At 53.0% G+C, this 20512-nt stretch overlaps 1 protein-coding gene and 1 pseudogene across 4 annotated transcripts in view; one reads left to right on the top strand and one right to left on the bottom strand.

Moving 5' to 3' along the window:
- The window catches only part of MAP4K3 (mitogen-activated protein kinase kinase kinase kinase 3), a 2398077-nt gene that overhangs the window by 1384834 nt on the left and 992731 nt on the right, over positions 1-20512 (bottom strand). The gene's annotated exons all lie outside the window — the stretch shown is intronic.
- On the top strand, positions 7008-19719 carry LOC138453826 (neuroepithelial cell-transforming gene 1 protein pseudogene; annotated as a pseudogene).

The raw sequence follows: 20512 nt of genomic DNA, 5'->3' as shown, positions 1-20512 counted from the left end.
GGGATATGAATGTACGCCACCTACAGTTATAAATGGTGTTGGATGCAGGCCCTTCGAACCAAGAGGAGCCCCATCCAGGACATCTGACAAATGCCACCCCTATATCTGAGCAGACCGGCATGAAGATTCAGGCTGGCAAGGTTCAGATGGAGCACCCGACCTTCTGACTGGGAGAGCAGATGCACTCTCCACAGAAGGTACCAGGGAGGGCAGATGGGCACGTCCAGTAACTCAGTACCACATTCTCTGCGCCCAGTCTGGAGCGATCAATATGGACCAAAACTGGCGGAGTCTCATAAGAACCGGCCAAAATCCATTCGACGGTCTGGGTGTCCCCCAGAGCTCCCTGGTGAGTAAATTCACTGGAGCAGAACAACTGGACATCCTGTTCACACTTGAAGCAAACAGGTGAACCTGAGGAGTCCAGAAATTCCTGGCAGAGCTCCACTCGTGGGAGTCCAAAGTCTGCCTGCGGAAGGCATCCACAATGATGTTATTCGTCCCAGTGAAATTAGCTCCCATCAGAGACCACTCGTTCTCCAGAACCTACAACCAGAGTCGCATTGTTCCACTGCACAGTGGCAATGACCCATCATCCACCTTGCTTGTTGAGGTAGTTCATGGACTCTGTTGTCCATCAGGACTAGCACATTCCTGTTTTGTATTAAAAGGGAGGAAGGCAGCCACAGCCAGCCCGATTGTTCTCAAGTCCAGCAAGTTGATGTGTTCCTGGCCCTCTGAAGGAGAAGACCACCAAAGGCTGTCAGGTCTTGCAGGAGAGCACTGCAACCCTTTAAGGACACATCCGTGACTACAGTCAGCTGAGTCCAGGGTTGTCGCAGCAATGCCCCTTTCAACAAGTTTTCCAATAGAGACCACCTGTGATACTCTCCCCGAGACCTGCAAAAGTTTGTATGTGTGCCCCTGGAGCTGAGACCACTAACAGTGAAGTAACTGAAGCGACCTCATACACATCTGGGTTTCCGGCACTATAAAGGAAGGAAGGAGGCCACAAGACCCAGCAAGCACAGGAAGGCCAAGTCCGGAACTCTCCTGTGACTGGAGGACATGAACCATCTTATAGATGTTTGTAGGCCGCGGGAGACATCCTGCCCAGACAAGAGTCCAAGACTGCACCGAAAAAAAAGGGGTGACTTGGACAGCGAACATGAGACGTCTTAAAGTTCAGGGAGAAGCCCAAGCTATGCAACAGACTGCACATGCAGAACAAATGTGCCAACCCATCATTTGGGGAGCGAGCATCTGGGCGAGCCAGTCGCTCCGGTCGGGAATGAGATGGAACAAGTTACTTACCTGTAACTGTTGTTCTCCAGCATGGGTCTGGCATGGATTCACATGCTCATGAATATTCCCCGTCGTCAGGCTGGGAATCCTCGGTAAAGAAAAAACCAGTATCAGTTTTGTTTCTGATCTGTCTTTCGTAGTAGTAACCAATCACTGGCCTCTGCGTCATACTGACCACAGCCAATGACTGCCCTCTACCTAAGCCCCGCCTCTGGCAGCCATCTTCAGATTTGGAAGCACGTGAAGTGGCAGTATGACCAAGTGAAGAGCCGCAGAGGGGTAGGCGGGAGCGTTCGCATGTGAATCCATGCCAGACCCATGCTGGAGAACAACAGTTACAGGTAAGTAACTTGTTCCTTCTCCAGCATGGGGTCTGGCATGGATTCACAGGCTCATGAATAAAGAATACATAGCAGTACCCACATGCACAACCACGGGAGGTGGCAAAGGCTCAACATTAAGCATCACATCAAACTCAACATTAAGCAATCTTACCTCCTCACCAGGCTCACCTCAGGCGAACAGGTTGCGCAGCACTGCTTGGCCGACCCTGGACTCCTCCCTGGAATCCCGATCGACGCAGTAGAATTTCGTGAAGGTGTGCGTCGACCTCCACGTAGCAGCCCTGCAAATGTCCAGCAGGAGCACACCAGATAGGAACGCCGTGGTAGCTGCGATCGCTCTGGTGGAATGTGCTCCCGGACGGCCAGGCAGCGGTCGGTTTGCCAACCGGTGACAGAGCCATCTGGAAATGGAAGCCTTCGAGAGAGCCTTCCCCTGATTGACAGGTCAAAAGTTCACAAAGAGTTGTGACGTCTTCCGAAAACACTTCGTGCGATCCACGTAGAACTTCAGCGCTCTAGCCACATCCAGCGAGTGCAAAGTCCTCTCAGCCGGCGACGAAGGCGACGGGAAAAACACAGGCAACACCAAGGGTTCGTTGAGATGGAAGTCCGACGGCACCTTGGGCATGAAGAAGGGGTGCGTCCTGAGCACCACCCTCGTGTCGTGAAAAATCAAGTACGGGGCCTTGCAGGAAAGGGCCTGGATCTCTCCCACCCGTCGTGCGGAGGTGATGGCCACAAGAAACGCTGTTTTCCACGACAGGAACTTCAACGGGGCCGAGTGCAGAGGATCGAACGGAGGTCCCATGAGCTTGGTCAGCACCACGTTGAGCTCCCACGCCAGGACCGGAGCCTTCACCGGCGGGAACGATCTGAACAGTCCCTTCATGAACTCTTTCACCAGACGATGAGACCACAAGGACGTCCGCCCGCTGGTTCTAGTGTATCGGGAGATCGCAGCAAGATGAATCTTGATGGACGCGTGTGCCAGTCCAGCTTTGGCCAGCGTCAACAGGTACGGCAGTACTTGGGGAGCCGTAATCCTTAGAGGGTTAATGTTCTGTGCGTGGCACCAGACAGAGAACCTCTTCCATTTGTGTCCCTAGCATTTAAGAGTCGAGGACGCCCTGGCCTTTGCAAGAACCTCTCTGCAGTCGGCCGGTATGTCGTATCCTCCAAACTCTAGCGCTGCAGGAGCCAGGCCTGCAAGTTCAGCGACTTCGGGTCGTGGTGGAGGATGGCGCCTCCTTCCCTGGAGAGCAGATCCGCGTCCACTGGCAGCTTGATTGACGGGGACGCTGACAAGTCCAGAAGGTCCGGGAACCATATCTGCCTCGGCCACGCAGGTGCGACGAGGATCATCCTGCACCGTGACCTCTTGAGCTGGTTGATGAGCCGGATCAGTAGTGGCAATGGAGGGAACGCGTATAGGAACAGGCCCGGCCAGGGGAAAGAGAAAGCATCGCCCATGCTCCTCGGCTGGGGAAACCTGCTGGCGAACCTCCGGCACTTGGAGTTCGTCGCCATCGCGAAGAGGTCGATCTGGGGTGAGTCCCACCGTCGGAAGAGGCGATCCACTAGATCCTGCCGTAGTTCCCACTCGTGGCACGAGGGCAGCTCGCTGCTGAGTGAGTCGGCGATGGTGTTTTTTATCCCTGCCAGATGAAACGGCACCAGAAACATCCTTTGGGCGACGGCCCAATGCCACAGGTCCTGCGCCTCCTTGGACAGTGCTGGGGACCTGGTTCCGCCCTGTTTCCTGATGTAAAACATGGTGGTGGTGTTGTCGGTGAAGATCCTCACCACCTTGCCCTTGAGGGACAGAAGGAAGGACCTCAGGGCCCAGAACACTGCACGGAACTCCAGGACGTTGATATGGAGGGACTACTCCGTCGGGAGCCAAAGGCCTCTCGCGTGCAGATTTTCGGTGTGCGCTCCCCACCCTTCCAGGGAGGCATCCGTGGTCACTGTCTGGAGGTCCATGCCCGCCGTCAGATGCGCGCGGGTGCCCCACCACCGGATCGCTCGGCGGAAACTCTCGTCGAGTGTGATCCTCTCCTCGAAGCCGCCCGTCGTTTGGATCCAGCGTGTGTCCAGGAACTCCTGCAACGGGCGCATCCGGAGCCTGCACATGGGAATGAGGTAGATGCAAGAAGACATCATTCCGAGGAGGGACTTGATGGACCTCACCTTGGCCGCGTCGGAAACCAACATCCGCTGTACCTTGCCCAGGATGGACCTGGTCCTTTCCTCCGACGGGGAGGCCAGAAGGGACACTGTGTCGAGCTTCGCTCCCAGAAACAGTGCGTTTTGCGCGGGTAGCAGGTGGGACTTGGCGTAGTTCACGGAGAATCCCAGGTCCGTGAGAAGTTGGACGGTCCTTGCCGTGTGCTCCACGGCAAGCTCCCTCGTCTTGGCTCGGATGAGCCAGTCGTCCAGGTAGGGGTAGACGTGGATCCCCTCTCGGCGCAGCTGCGCTGCCACTGGTGCAAGGCACTTGGTGAATACCCTGGGTGACGACCGTAGACCGAAGGGAAGGGCTCTGAACTGGTAGTGACGCCCTTGGACCACGAACCTGAGGAATTTTCGGTGCCCCTTTAGGATGGGAATATGGAAGTAGGCATCCTCCAAATCCAACAACGACAGGAAGTCGCCCTCCTCCAGCTGACCCAGGACGTGCTGGAGGGTGACCATCCGGAACTTCTGAGCCTTGATGAACTTGTTCAGCAGTTGTAGGTCTAGGATGGGGCGCCATCCTCCCGTCTTCTTCTTCACGAGGAAGTATCTTGAGTAAACTCCGGAGCCCCGAAGCCTCCTTGGGACGAGTTCGATGGCGCCCTTCCTTAGCATCGCCCTTACCTCACGGAGAAGCTGAGGGACATGAAGCTCTTTCCTGGCCACAGGGGGGACGCGCGGGCACCTTCTTTGAAACTCGAGCCTGTGGCCCTGGGCTAGGGCGTCCAGCACCCAACGGTCGGTGGAGATGGACTCCCACACGCTGACGAAGCTCGCCAGCCGGCCACCCACCGGGGTGCTTCGGTGGGGGCCCGACCCCACGGCCGGTTCAATCCTGCTTAGACTAGGCTTTGCCGCCTTGGCCTCCTTGGCGACGACGGCGGGGTCCGCCTGACTTGCCTCGTCCCCTGTAAGCTTCTTGAGACGACGAACGGGCCGCCTGACGGTAGGTGGAAAATCCGCCGCCGGAACCTTTGGAGGCGCCCTTGCCTCCGCCGCTCCGAAAGGGCGGCCGCCGTTGCTGGAGAACCCCGAGAGCCCGGGCTGTCTCCGTGTCCGCTTTTGCAGACGAGATGACCCTGCGCCCCATCGTGTCCAATTTCTTTCCCTCGCCGTCCGGCGGGGAAGTCGACGTGGAGGCCGCAACCCACCCCCCGCTTTCTTCCTGGCCGCCGCGGAGACGACGGAGTCCAGGGTAGGCTGCGCCCGGAGGCACAAGGGGGCCGCGTCCGGGACCCCGGTACTTCTTCTCGTACCGGTCTCTTCTAGCCGGCGTCGTGGATGGGTTCTTGAGGAGGGCGAGGCCCTCATCCCAAATATCGTCCAGTAGAGGTACCGCGAGGACCGTCTTCCTCTTGGCCTCGCGCCGCTGATAAAGGAAACCTTCCTTCTTCTTCTCCTCAGGGCAGAGCTGGAAGAGCTCGGATGCCCTGGCGATCATGGAGTGAAAAGATCCAATCTCGTCGGGCGGGGAAGCCCGGGTGGGAGGAGACGACGGCAGATCCTCGTCGTACACCTCGTCGTCCGTACCCGTTGCGGCCGTGTCAGTTCCCGTATCATCCCCTCGAGTCGTGGACGGGGAGGAGGGCTGAACGGGGCGCGACGGCTGAAAAGGAGGTGGAGGGTGAATCCTTCTTTTCTTAGGAGGGGGGCTGCCCGAAGGCCCTGGTTCCGGGTCCCCTGACGGGAGTGGTTCCTCCACTGGTAACGGCAGTCTCGTCCTTATCTCTGAGCATAAGGACTGTATAGCCAACAAAATGGCCGCCGAGTTGTCTTGCGGCACTGGCAGAGGGGAATCCGACGGGCGGTTAGGGGCCCCGTCGGTACCCTCGACGATGTCGTCTCCTGCGTCGGGATCCCTCCCGACGGGCTGGTCTTCTTCCACGCCAACGCCGTGGCTTAAGACCTCGATCAGTTCTTCCTCAGAGGTTGAGGCCAAATCCACTGCGACCTCCTGCCCCCCCTTTTTCTTCTCCGTCAGAGGTTTCACGGGGGTCCTGTCGATGGGCATAAAAGAGGACTCCCTCCGCGGTGGCAGGGAGACTCTGAGCCCCGAGGTCGCCACCACCGGCGTAGCCTCCACAGGCTGAGCCAGGGCCGCCGCGACTGTCTCGATAGAGGCGTTGGCCGGATGGATTAAGGCTTTCACCACCCTTGGTGCGCTCACCACCTTCTCCTTGAGGGGGGGGGGGACACTGCCTCGCTCCCCCTCCGCCTTCGAGCTCGACCGGGGCCTCTCCAGGAGCTTCGCCGGGTGCTCGGCCTTCCTCTTACCCGACCCAGAGCGTTGGATCGTGGTTGATGGTGCCGGGGAGGGTGTGCCCTGCCTGGTGCCCGTAGAGCCCGACCGTTCGGCGCTCCCGGTGCCAGCGGACTCGCAGTGCTTGGCCTTATGTTGGACCCCCGTCGCCAGGGCGTCCTCAAAGGTCTTAGAAGACCGCTCGGATTTCTTCTTCTTCTTCTCGCCGGACGGGCTCTTCCCTTCCAGCCAGTTGGCGAGACGTTGATGGCGGTCCTTCATGGTCCGCTCCGACATGTTGCCGCAAAACGCACAGTCCTTCCCCACGTGCGTCTTGTCTTCATGTAGGCAGTAAAGACAAAAGGAGTGTTCGTCTTCCTTAAAGACATTCTGCAGCTGGCATCCAGGGCAGACCCTGAACAGCTTTCCGGGCGTCGAGCTTCCCTTCTCCTGGGCCATGACCGAGATGGGCCTGAGAAACTTCTGGAGTCCTCCAAAAGCGTAGCTCGACGAATCTTCACCCTTGAGGGGCGTAGACCAATCTGACACGGGTCCCTGTTGATCGGATGGAGAGTCAGTTAAGCTTGAGGCTCTTTTGACCGAAAAAAACGAAGTTTTTGAGAAAAAACGTGAAAAAATAGCACTAACGCTCGAGAGCAATAGCACGAGGATCCCAACACATGAACGTGCGGTAAAAATCTGAAGATGGCTGCCAGAGGCGGGGCTTAGGTAGAGGGCAGTCATTGGCTGTGGTCAGTATGACGCAGAGACCAGTGATTGGTTACTACTACGAAAGACAGATCAGAAACGAAACTGATACTGGTTTTTTCTTTACCGAGGATTCCCAGCCTGACGACGGGGAATATTCATGAGCATGTGAATCCATGCCAGACCCCATGCTGGAGAAGAATGACTTCCCTCCTGAGGTGGGCCGCTATGACTTCCAGCAGCTGGGTGAAGACCCTGGGTGCTGACAACGGACTAAATGGCAGGATGCTCAACTGATAGCGGCAAAGGCCCACAATGCATCTTAGGTACTTTCAGTAGTTCTGATGAATCTGCACATGCAAGTAGATTTCCTATAGATCCAGCGGTAACAGCCAGTTCCGCAAGTGAAGGACTTGGAGGATCCGGGCCACGTTACCATCTTGAACTTGTCCTTGCACAGGAACAGGTTCACGAGGAGCAGATCCATAATTGGACGAAAGCCTTCATCTTTTTTTGGCAATAGACCAAGTACCAGCCCTTGCCGCATTCTGAGCTGGGGCTTGTAATATGGCACCATTTGACAGGAGCCGTTGAACTTCCTTTCTTGAGAGAATCTGGCGTCTAGCACTGGCAGGAGGGGGATGGCTTTGTGGGCATTGAGCAAAAGGGAGGAAATAACCCTGGTGAACAACCTGTAAAACCTAGGTGTCAGACCTGATGAGCCACCATTACTTGCCATACAGGAACACTCCCACCCTCTATCCTCCCCCCATCCAGGGGTTGTGTGGTAGTGTGCTTCACAGGGACTTTGCACCTGGGGCTACTGAGGACAAATCTCCTCTCAGAGCACCCCAGCCCCTACCTCTGGCTGGGTGGAGCTGCCGCTGGAGCTTGTGCCCTGCAGCATAGGAGGGGAAAAGGCTGAAATCCCCTGCCTGTGGGGGTAGTGGGCCGCTGGACTGCCAAGCCCAGGGACTGACAGTTGCCTTCGAGGATTTTAACCTTTGGAGGGACTCATCCACATTTTCACTAATAAATTGCATTGCAATCAAAAGGAATGTCTGGCAGCACCGCCTGAAAATCCAGGGCGGAATCCAAAGTCCTCATCCCGGAGTACCTCCTCAACACAGTCTGCGTTACCATAGCATGTGCCACGCATTCTGCCCTGTCAAACCCTGACTGCAGAATTGGGTGTGACTCTCCTCTACCATCTGTGACTTGGACCACAAAGCCCTTGTTCATCTCACCAGCTGGCAAGTGCTTGGCGGCACCCAAGACTGCTGACCAGAAGTTAGAAGGGAATTTTCCAGGACAGAGGCATTTACAACCCTCAGGCCCAGAGTTCCAGAACTAAAAACCTTTCCAACTCGGGCATCCAGCCTCTTACTCGCTCAGTCAGGAGGCAAAAAGGGGACAAATTACTTCTTTGGATTTGCAGTGGCAGCCTGAACCACAAAGCTCTCCGGGGAGGCATGCAAAGAGTGAAACACTGGATCCGGGGTGCTGGTCTGTTTCTCTTTGCCAAGTCTATTCCACAGTTGAAACTGAAGCACACGTTATCGTTATCCACAACTACAATGCCTGGGACTATCACTGGGTTAACAAGCAGCATTGTTTTCCTCTAAGTAGTCTGGAAGGGGCTGACAACCTTAAGGTATTCACAACCTTTGCATCAGGTGTTGGAAGGAAGCCTGAGGTTTCCCTGGATTTGGTAAGTAAGATGTCCAACTCCGGAGATGTGTCTAACCCATTTTCCTCTTGCAGATTTGAGGTCACGTACCTTAAATCACCATCTTCCCAATAAAGCTCCTCTGAGAAATCACTGACCTCTCTAGAAAATAAAGTATCCAGCCCAAAGGGCATGGGGACCGCCCTCCTCATTAAAGATGTCTCTCCCCAACCCATTTTTCTCATGAACGCTGTCACAGGAAGGCCGCCTCGATGTCTTCACTGCCGCTCAGCCCTGTGGTAGAGGGAGCTGTTGAGTGACAGATGTCGGCAGATGGAGCAGTTCAGTGTAGTCACTGGTCTTTGTGCTGGGGAGCCATGTCTGAGCTCTAAGGTTTACGTTGTCTTGGTCCCTTGAAGGTTCTCTGGCGTCTCATCAGAGCGCGGTGAACACCATCAGCGTGGGGGCCTTGGAAAAGATGTCAAGCATCTTAAACGCTGAAAGCTGTCCTATTCCTCTGGGATGGAGAATTTCATTGGAAACTGTACCTGTGGTGTTGCATACTCAGTGATATATGATATGGCATTTGTAACGTGACTATACACAAGTGTTTCAAGACACGAGAGGAATCCCTAGAGCAGTGATGGCTCCTTTGAAGAAGAGTGATGCGTAGAGGAATTGCTGAGTGAACAGGGCCTCTTGAGGTGTTGCTTCTTTTCATCTTTCCGGCCCTGGGAAATGTTCTTCAGTATGTTGCTCCACAACCAGTGTTTTCGAACGGGTCTGAATGACATTGTCCCTTATGGAAAAAGTTAAATAGCTTCACAGACTGCTTCCAAAGCGCCCAAGGGTGTATCGACTAACAAATCGCAATCCTATGTTTTGTGTTCTTCACCAAGACAGTAGGCACACATCCAGTGGGGGTTAAAAACAGACATCTGGCGTCCGCAGTCAGCACAAGACTTGAAACCCAAGGCCCTTGTGAGATTTAGCACGGTGCAAAACCAACAAAACTTCTAACGAAGTGAAGTTTCTGAAGCACGCAGAATCCCCGGAAAAAAAGGTAATGCGGTGCCTCAATATATATTAGTCGCAATGTCATGTCCCTCAGGGCCATATAGAGGCATTAAGAAGAGCCATGCTATGCTCCTTGGTGGCGGAAACTTTTCTGAAGAGCAGCTGTGCTGCTAGATGGATATCAGATAAGGAACCCATGGGGGAAAGGAATCCAATAGAAATAAAATGTTTCACTTTGTGCCATCAGACCAGCTTCTGCTGGACGACTGACAAGTAAAGCAGTGTGCAAAAAGCCATTCTTTTTTATTTTGTTTGGGTTATTAGGTGGCAGAGCCACCTATAAAGTGAAACTATTGCATTGGAGTACAGGTAGAGAGAAATGGCATATGAGGAGGGACACAAAGCTTGAAGGTTTGTGTTTGGTTATTTGCCCACCCATCGACTGCCCATGGCCATGCTAATCCCTCTGGCCATTCCCACCCAGTTCCTTCCCCTCCCTGCCCAAAACAACTCATCATGGGAACTCTTTCAGCTGGCTTTAATCAAGCCACACCATCAAACTTTGCACTCAAAGCACCTGTCAATGTTTTGTAAAAGCAGCAATCTGCGAGTTAATGACTTAGTTGGAGCTATAAACGCACTACTGGTGTAATAAAAATATCTAATCCAGGTCTGCCCTCACCCACTCGATTTACAAGCACTATGCGTATCCTTCACCAAAGTGCTGTTAAAACCAGCATTGGAAAAGCCAGCAGTGTTGGTTTGTGTATAAGTATTAGGTATTAGCCAGGCACTGCTGTTAGTTAACCAGGTACTCGCATCATTTTGCACCCGATACCATTAATGGCCAGTTAATAGCACTACGGCAGGGTCTGGTAAGTGCCTTTTCCATGCCTACACAAAACCGAAACTGTTGGCGTTGTTAACTAGAACTATAGACGAGCATTGGCAATGTATGCAAAGACATACCAATTGTTCACATCAATATTCAACGTGTTTTATATGCTCTTCTTTGGGGGTCACTAATGGCAGCATGGGACTGTTCTCTTCGGTATCAAACTCTCTGACTATTCAAAGCGCGTGATGACACTGAAAAGGGGAAACTTGTCATGGATTGACCACGTTTTAATTTCGAGATATCTAACGCCCTTCTGCAACAACTTTCAATTTCTTTCAAAGGTTACAGTGACCCTTTCGGATCATTCACCCTTGGTAACTAACATGGGGGGGTGAGGAGGCACAGCGAAGGCCATCACTGCACTACTGGAGACTTTCGGTCACGGTCCTGGAGGACGGGGCATTTCAAGAATCATTGAGGGAAGAGAGGACAGCCTTCTTTGAGAACAATAAGGGCTCGGGTGGGAAGGTGGGAAACCCTATGGGAAGCGTTTAATGTCACGTTTAAGGGAATTTGAATAGCTAAGTTATTAGGGGTTAGGAAAACTTTGCAGGAGAAATTATGGAAACTGGAAAAGGAGATAGCAATCTTGGAACATGGAATGGGAGCAGGACAAGACAAGAGTGAGGAGTTAGCGGTCGCCCTCATAGCCCATCGGTAGACACAGGACTCACTTTCAAAATCTGACGGCCATCAAAAGGGACATACGAATTCACAAGGAGGGGGGCAAGGCGGGGCGCCTATTGGCCTGGTTGATCCGACGGGAGCAACCACGACACACTATAACCCAGATTAGGCAAAACTCGGGGGAATTTACCACCACCCAGGCAGGAATCAACAAAGCCTTTCAAGACTTCTATCAATCCTTGTACACGAGTGAAAAATCATATTCGGATGCGGACGCACATGAGATTCTTAATATAGCGGAATTACCGGTCCTCACAGGGGAGGTCAGGGAGAATTTAGATGGACCAATTAAAGAATCCAAAATATGTGAGGCGTTGAGGGCAATGGGGAAGGGCAAGTCTCCAGGAGGGAATGGACTCCCGGTGGAGTTCTACTGCAGGTTCGCGGAGCTATTGGTTCCCAGACTTAAGTATATGACGAGGCCTTTGAGACGGATTCTTCCAAAATCTATGCGGGGAAGCGATAACGATCCTATTGAAGGACCGTAAGGACCCCCTTGAATGCTCATCCTATCGACCGATTTTGTTGTAAAACGTTGACGTGAAAATTCTGCGAAAGGTGCTAGCTACCAGATTGACCGGGGTGGCCCCAGGTCTAATACACCCGGATCAGTGCGGGTTTGTATGCGGGGCGGAGCACCACAATGAATCTCCATTGGTTGCACCATGTAATGGACCAGGTCAGGGACACCCGGGAGGATATGGTGGGGGCCTCTTTCAATGCCATGAAAGCTTTCAATTCAGTGGATGGGAATGGTTGTTCCGAGTGCTAGGGGCCTACAGGTTTGGAGACAACATATGTAGATGGTTAAGGCTCTTATATAATAAACCAATGACTAGAGTAAAAACTAATAGCTGGGTATCACAGAGATGGACACCAAGTAGAGGGACGAGGCAAGAGTGTCCGTCTCCACAATATTGTTTGCAATGGTTGTGAAGCCCTTGGCGAGGTATCTCATGAAAGAGATGGGGGGAGGCAGGTATTTTGGTGGGAGGGTTATGACATGTGATCTCCTATACGCTGATGGCCTGTTATATGTGGGGAACCCAGTAGACAACCGCCCAGCCCTTCTAGAGGTGCTAGGTAACTTCTGGAAATTATCTGCATATCGCATTAATTTTGAAAAGTCAGAGTTATTTCCACTGTGGGGCCTTCGAGGTCAGAGCCCGACGACCTTGCCGGACTGCGGACTTAGATGGGAGGGAGACTCATTTCGATATCTGGGCATCCAGATTTTTCACAGTATCGAAGAGACATTCATGTACAATACGGGCAGAGATCTCTCAGGGATAGGGGAATCAATCCAATTTTGAAAGAGTTTGCCGTTATCATTGATGGGTAAAGTTGCCCTATGCAAATTGGTTATCCTCCCGAGGCTCCTCTACTATTTCACTATTATACCATATGCAATTAAGGTGGTCTTCTTTAAAATGCTTGATGAACGAGTGGGTGAACTACTGTGAAACTAAGGAAGGAGGAGGGTCGCGAAATTTGAAATATTTGAAATGTCGCAAGGGGAGCGGGACATCATCAAAGATCTGAAGCTCACCCGGAAAGCTTACCATGACCCCATGCTCAAGCTGTGCATCATGTCCGAGGAGGAACACGCCCAGATCTTCGGCGACTTGGATTCCTACACTCCTCTGCACGAGATCTTGCAACCTGGACAAGAGGTCCAGGTTGCAAGAAGCGACTAGATCAGTTGGCACCGTCGGGCAGATTGGCAACATTCTCATCAACTGGCTTCCAGGCTTGAACGCGTATAAGCACTACTGCAGCAACCAGCTAGCAGCCAAGGCTCTCTTAGATCAGAAGAAGCTGGATTGCCGGGTCCAGGACTTCCTCCAGCCCTGCCTCAAATCCCCCTTCAGCCGCAAACTGTACCTGTGGAGCTTCTTAGATATCCCTCGAAGCCGGCTGCTGAAGTACCCTCTGCTGCTCAAGGAGATCCTGAGGCACACCCCCAAAGTCCGCACTGACGTCCCAATCCTGGAGGAGGCGATAGCCATAATTCAGGGCGTTCTGTCCGATTTCAACTTCAAGAAGGGCGAGTCTGAGTGCCAGTATTACATCGACAAGTTGGAGTACCTGGATAAGAAGCAGCGGGACGACCGCATTGAAGCCAGCAGAGTATTACCAGGTTACTCACCGTATGGACCACCTTACTCCTAGTCCATAGTCCCCTTTCCTCCATACTTGTGGGACATCACTCCGTCCGGTAGGACGGGACTGGAGCACTTTGTAAAAAGCATCCACATTTTTTTCAAAAATGTGCCCCTCCTCTTTCCTGCGCGGGGCCCAGCACGCGGCCGTAACCCCGCCCACCTTGGCTCCGCCCCGCGCATCGCCCATCAGTCCTTTTCTATCGCCGGGTCAAAGACCCATTAGCAATAACAGAGGAACCTTATTAGAGGGGACGGCGGGCAGGCGTATGGAGGAAAGGGGACTATGGACTAGGAGTAAGGTGGTCATTACGGTGAGTAACCTGGTAATACTCCTACGTCCCGTCCCCTTTCACCCATACTTGTGGGAGATTCCCAAGCACTCCTTACAGGAACTATGGGTGGATGGAAATACCCCTTACTGAAACAGGTTCTTCAGCACAGCCTGACCAAAGTGAGCGTCAGCTCTAGAGCTCATGTCGAGACAGTAATGCTTACAGAAAGCAGATGGGGAGGCCGAAGTAGCTGCCCTAGCGATGGACTCCCAGGTAACATATTTCTGAAAAGCAACTGCGGCTGCCTTGCCCCGCACCAGGTGTGCATGGATACCTTTAGGAGGTTTCAGCCTTTGGACGGTGAAAGACTCTGTGATGCAGGCGGCAATCCACCTGGAAATAGTTGCCTTAGACGCCGGCTTGCCCAGAGGGTTACTGAAGGTCACAAAAAGTTGAGAAGTACTCTTAAGCTCAGAAGTCCTGTCCAGGTAGAACTTAAGAGCTCTTCGGACATCAAGACAGTGCAGAACTCTTTCAGCCTCTGAGGCAGGGTTCGGAAAAAAGACCGGAAGGGAGATCGACTGATTCAGATGGAATTCGGTCACTACCTTCGATAGGAAAGCCGGGTTTGTCCGAAGGAATACCTTGTCCTTATGAAAGACCAAGAAAGGATGCTCACTCACTCTCCTCGCTGACGTAACGGCGACCAGAAAGGACACTTTCAAAGACAAGTACTTGAGGTCTACCGTAGCCATTGGTTCAAAGGGTTTATGGCACAGCGCCCTCATGACTACATTAAGGTCCCATGGCGGGTGCGGACTACGAACCGGAGGGTATAGGCGTGTCAAGCCAGAAAAATGCCTCTTCACCACTGAGTTAGAGAATAAGAACACAGGTCTTTAGAAAGGTAAGCGGAAACCGCTGAGAGATAATTCCTTTATTAGGGAGAATTCTCCCTTTAGTCTGAATTTCCTAACCTAGTGAGTCCCATAGCAACTTTGCTGGATTTCTGGAGTTTGTTTTTTTCCTCCTGCCAAGAGTGAGACTCTTTTTCTCCCACTCTTGGACATGATTTATGGTGTTCCTTTGACTGCTTATGTGTTTTATGGGCTGTGGGGTCCTTTACTCCATAGGGTCTCATGTGTTTTTACTATGTGTGTTACACAGCACCCTCCGTGCAGTAACACAGGGGTGTCATAGTGACACCCCACCATAAACTCCATACCCTGGGACTGACTACTGTCTCCCAGGGCATGTAAAGTCACCATTGGCTTTACTAGTCCCAAATTATTAACAGAAACCAGTACAAACCATCACATTGTGGACGTACTGGTCGGGGCAATTCGATTGCCCCGGGGTCTGTTAGTCGAGGGGGCACGTCTTCGTCCCCCCTGATCAAGTTTTGCCTAGTGGCAGTGGAAACTACTTTTTATATTCGACCACGAATATTTACTATGGGATTTTCCCATTGTTCGAGGCTACCAACTTTAATTATTTAATTCTCATAGCCTCGAACATACCGCCGGTTTATTTAATTAATATTAATTCCCCGGTTGGTATTTTTTGCCAAGACTCAATTCTAAAATGGCGTTTGTGTTCTCTTCTGTGACTCCAACCCAAGTCGAGCCCTTAGTTCCACTTTTTGGCAGGCTTCTCCACAGAAGCCTCCAAATGTGGTGCCACTCTGTCTGGGTACCACAGGGGGTGTGTGAGGGGGTTTAGGCACCCTGGACTGAGTTACCTTGGTCCGAGACCTGAAGATCTAACGTCGCACCCCACCCGAGGAGGGAGGAGTCCGTCATGATCGTCACCGTGGGGACCGGGTCCTGAAACCCCGCACCCCCAGACAGATTGCTGAGAGAGGACCACCAATCGAGGTCCACGCTCATGGAATCCGGAATCATTATCCGCATGGAATCCGGATACACTGCCTGACGCCATGAATTCCGAAGAGCCATCTGGGCCGTCTCATTTTGAGACGAGCAAGAGGAAGAGCCAGTACACACGAGGCCATGAGGCCCAGAAGCCTCTGGAACCACCAGGCCGACATGCTCTCCGACTGCATAAACATCTGACAAGTGGCCAACAGATCCGGCATTCTGTCCCCGGTCAGATACACTCTGCAGTCGATCGTGTTCCAACGAAAACCCAGGAAGATCAGGTCCTGTGAGACCGTCATGGAGGATTTCCGCCAGTTCACCGACAGCCCAAGATGGAACAGGAGCTGAAGGAGAGGCTGGAGGTTGCCCGCTGCTGCCAACGGACAAGGGCTGCGTAAGAGCCATTCGTCCAAATAAGGATAGACATTGATACCCTGGAGACGAAGATAGGCCGCAATCTCCGACATCTTCGTGAAGACATGCAGCGCCGAGCTGAGGCCAAAAGGAGCAACCGAAACTGGAAGTGCTCCTCTCCCAAAGAGAAGCCGAGGCATCTCCTGTGTGGATTCCAAATCAGGATATGCATGTACGCATCCTGAAGATCCACCACGCTGAAACAATCGCCCATCTGCAAAGAGGAGCGAAACTGGCTGGGCGTGATCATCTTGAATTTCTCTTGGGGTAGGAAAAGATTGAACTGGGAAAGGTCTAGGACGGTGCGCAGGCCAGCCTGGTTGGGTTTGGGCACCGTAAAACAGCCGCGAGTAGAAGCCCTCCCCTCGCTCTCCAAGGGGAACGGGTTCCACAGCTCTGAGGTCCAGAAGTTTCTGAACCTCGGCCTTGAGGGAGGGTGAGCCCGACAGCTGAAAAGGAGGGTTGAGGGGTGTGGTAGGGGGTAAAGGTAAGCAGAAGCCCGCTCGAGCGACTGACAAGACCCATCTGTCTTCTGAGATGGTCTGCCACGCCTCCCACCGGGGTCTCGTGCGAGCACAGAAAACCCTCATTTGGCAGGCTTATCGGTGGCGGTGCCACCTGAACCTGATGAGGAGGCTGAGGAGCGGGAGAAAAACCACGTACACTGTTGGCTACGGCGGTTATTACCCACAGGAGTATCCACTCTGCGAGATTTGCGGTCGAGGAAGCCCCTAAACCCAGAGGAAGGTCGACTTTGCGACAACGGTCTCTGGGATTTGAAACGAGCTTTAACCAGAACAGACAATGATTTAGCCGTCTGAGTGCTATCCTTGGTTTTGGTGTGCTCTCCATCAGTAGAAGAATGAAAAAGCTCCTTACCATCGAATGGAAGGTCCAACACCTTGTTTTGCATTTCCTTAGAAAATTTAGTGGCATGCAGCCACGCCTGCCATGAGGTATCAACCCCAAGCATCAGGCCCCGAGCTGAGGTGTCTACGTGATGAGCCGCAGCCTCCAGGAGATCCTGGCCAAGACCCTGGCATCGGAAAAGGCCTCCTTTGAAATCTTCCAGCTTCTCGACCGGGATGTGCACCTCAAACTCCGACAGATCTTTCCACATCCGCATGTTAGCTCCCGCCAATATCAATTTGGCGTTGGCCTGCCTGAGCTGCAAGGCCGAGTTGGCGAAGATTTTCCTCCCGAGAGTGTCGAGGAGCTTGTCCTCCTTTCCCAGAACCTGAGTAGCCATCGTGGAAGAGGATGCTGCAGGCGTGGACTGCAAAGTGGCTGCAGCCACCACTGTGGAGGAGGGAGGCGTACAAGATGACAGGGCCACCTCTTCCGAAGAATGCAGCCTGTACCTCACGTAAATCTTTTTATTGACAAAAAGTCCAGAGTGTGGCTTTTCCCAGACTCTTCGGACCTCGGCCAGAACATCCTTCTGCAGGAACAGGCCGGTACGCTCCAAGGGAGACAGGGTGAACGCCCCAGAAAGCACGCCCTCCTGCGGAGTGAGTGCCTCGGGCAACGGAACATCTAAGAAACTCATCATGTCCAGTACCCGGTCATGAAAGGCTCTGATAGAGCGGGGAAGGTCCTCGTTTTCCTGATCGCCTTGAGGGTCATCTGACAGATCAGGATCCTGCTGAGCCGTGTCAGGCACTGCCTTGTCCACTGGGGACAATGGAGGCAAAGGCAGGAGAGCAGGGGTGGGCACCACGGGCAAGGGAGGCGCCGGCGGAACCACCTGAGGAATGGGTGGAGCCGGAGGCGCCGGTGGACATATCTCCTTGAAAAGCCCTTTGAAATATTCCCTCATGGGGTCGGTGCGCATAAGCGTTTGAAATTTACAGAAAAAGGCATCCTCAGGAGATTGTTACGGGACCTGAGGAGGCCTCTCATGAGGTGGACAAATCCAGGGATGTAACGGGGAAGGGTGCCACACTGGCCCCTCCACCGACGTAGCCACATAAATCAAAGGAGCCGCCCCCATGGGCAACGAAACATTGTGCGGAAGAGGCATCCGGGCGTTCCAATCAAACCGGCCGGTAAGGATGCGCACAAGGGACCTTAGGTTCACCCAAGAGAATGAGCCCTACACCAGAAGCCGATGGCGTAGTTGTAGGGGTAGCACCTAAAATGGCTGCCGTGGTCGTGGCGGGAACGGGCGCCATTTTTTTCTCATCTGAGGGGAACTGCGGCACGTGAGGAAGTGAGGCAGGGGTCCCTGTCGATGGATCAGGGGTCTTAATCTTAGCCTTAACATAAGGAACCTCGGCCGAGCCGGTACAATGAGGCCTGGAATGTTTTTGTGACATAGCAACCGCCAACTGAGCCTTCGAAGGAAGGACCTTGACACTGCCGGTAAAAGAAGAACTTTGCTTCTTTGCCCCCTCAACAGATCTGGTGTCAACACAAGAGCGGGAACGGCGCGCTTTCACCGACAAAGCCTTGACCGGCCTCTCAGAACTGCTGGTAGCTTTAACCTCTGTACGAGGGACCTCGGACCCAGGCCCGGTAACAGCCTTTTCTGCGCGGGCCTCGAACATCCGTTCGGTAACTACAAGCACAGCCAAGGCCTCGGGGCGCACCCCGGTTTTATTTTGAGGGAAGCCGACAGAGAGGCCTCAGAGCGAACTCCGGTACCCCACGACTCAGTAGAACTGGGTCTACAAACAGCCCCTACAGGAGGGGCCTCGGAGAGTACTCCGGTGTTCACAGGCCCCTTACGGAGACCCTCGGAGAAAACTCTGGTAGAATTATTAGTGCGAACCCCGGTAACAGAGCGATCAACGCCCCTCCTGGACCGAGAGGAACCCGGGAAGGTATCCCCCGGTCGCCGTGCTCTGAAAAGTAAAGAACTTACCGGGCGTTTTTTCTTCTCGTCGGTGAACGCCTGAAAATGAGAAGGAGGAGTTTGTCAGAACACCTCCTCCGACAGCTCCAACCGACGTTGAAGTGCCCGGACCGAAAGGGAGTCACAGTAAAAACAGGAGTCCCAACGGTGTTCCGGACCCAAACACTCTAAACAAAGAGGATGGGGATCCACCCTCGCGAAGCGACGTTGACACGATGAACAATCTGGAAATTCTAACTTGAAAGACAGACTAGTAAACAAACGCCAGAGAGGAAAAAAGGGAAGAAAATCTTCCGAGGATGCAAGTGCGTCCGGCCCCGATCGAGCAGAGAAAAGGACTGATGGGCGATGCGCAGGGCGGAGCCACGGTGGGCGGGGTTACGGCCGCGTCCCGGGCCCCGCGCAGGAAAGGGATGAGGGACACATTTTTGAAAAAAATGTGGATGCTTTTTACAAAGTGCTCCGGTCCCGTTCCACAGGACGGAGAGATGTTCCACAAGTATGGAGGAAAGGGGACGGGACGTAGGAGCATTACTTTGCCACGGCGAGCTGAAAAATAAGAATGGACATAAGCTATATCATATGAACCATACTTGTTCCAAGAGATCCTGGTTTTAACTCGGCCAGTCACGCGCACCGAGCGTCACTACTACCAGGTGTACAAGCAGCCCATCCCCCTGCAGGAGCTGGTCTTGGAGGATCTGTAAGATGGCGATGTGAAAATGGGCACCTCCTTCAGAGGGGCTTTCAGCAACTCCGACAAAGCTAAGAATATCTTTCGAGTACGCTTCCACGACCCATCACTCGGCCAATCCCATACCATGCAAGCCAACAACATATTTCCTTAACAGCAGTGGTTGAACTGTATCCGCACCGCAGTGGCACCGTTCCACCAGGCCAGCACTCCGACCGAGCTGAACGGGCTGCCCGAACTTAGCAAGGAGTCAGAAGAAAACTAGCCGCCACCCCAGAATGCCCAGCTGCAGCGTAGCCCCTCCACTGCATCGGTCATTACGCAAATGGACATGGACGAAAAAAGAGTGCAGCCCCAACACAGACATGGCCGAAGGCCTAGAGTCCCAAAACACCACCTAAGGTACATTGGAGCCACTGGCGGACGCGGGAAAAAACGCAACTCAGCGTCAAACGGAAATAAACTCTGGTTTAAGGCCACAGACTGACTATGAAAGCAGACTTTTTTTTAAATTCATGTACATTTTTGTTCTCATAATGTGAGCATGCTGGGATTCTTTTTTGCAATCCTACCGTTCCCCTTTTTCCTGTGGCAGCTACTGGTACACAGATAAAGCTGTTAATCTGGAGTTTTTAAAGCAGAGAAGGCTGCAAAGATCTTACATTTTTATTAAATATTTTGCAGTGGTTTTGCCGACAGCCAAGTGGTAGGGCAGATTTCTGTTAACCAGTTGCTTGAAGTGCCATTAATCAGCATGCCAACATTACCCGGTTGGGTCACTCGGGCATGATCCTCTGATAAATAAAATCATCTTATCAGAAAAAAAAAAAAAAAGGGAAGCAGGCGGGTCTCACTAGTAACGTTACGGCGTTCACTCCAAGAGGAGGAGTTTAAATTTGCCTAATTACGAGCGATATTTTTTGGCAGCTCAACTGCAGGCGGTGTGGACCGACCTCAGGGGTGGGGGGCTGGTGGCATTTCCAAAAGGGGCTATTGGGGAGTTTACAAACTCACCGAAGGGCAGTGGAACTATTGTGGGGAAGCGGTCAGGGGGACAGGGACCACTAATGTTTTTCAGGTGGTCCAGGAGATATGGAAGAAACTTCTGAGAAGTAAGCAAGTATTGGG

The sequence above is a fragment of the Ambystoma mexicanum genome, chromosome 4p (assembly GCF_040938575.1).
Source record: "Ambystoma mexicanum isolate Mex_15411 chromosome 4p, UKY_AmexF1_1, whole genome shotgun sequence".
Classification (NCBI taxonomy): Eukaryota; Metazoa; Chordata; class Amphibia; order Caudata; family Ambystomatidae; genus Ambystoma; species Ambystoma mexicanum.
The sequence above is the reverse complement of the archived record's forward strand: the minus strand, read 5'-3'. Positions and strand labels throughout refer to the sequence as shown.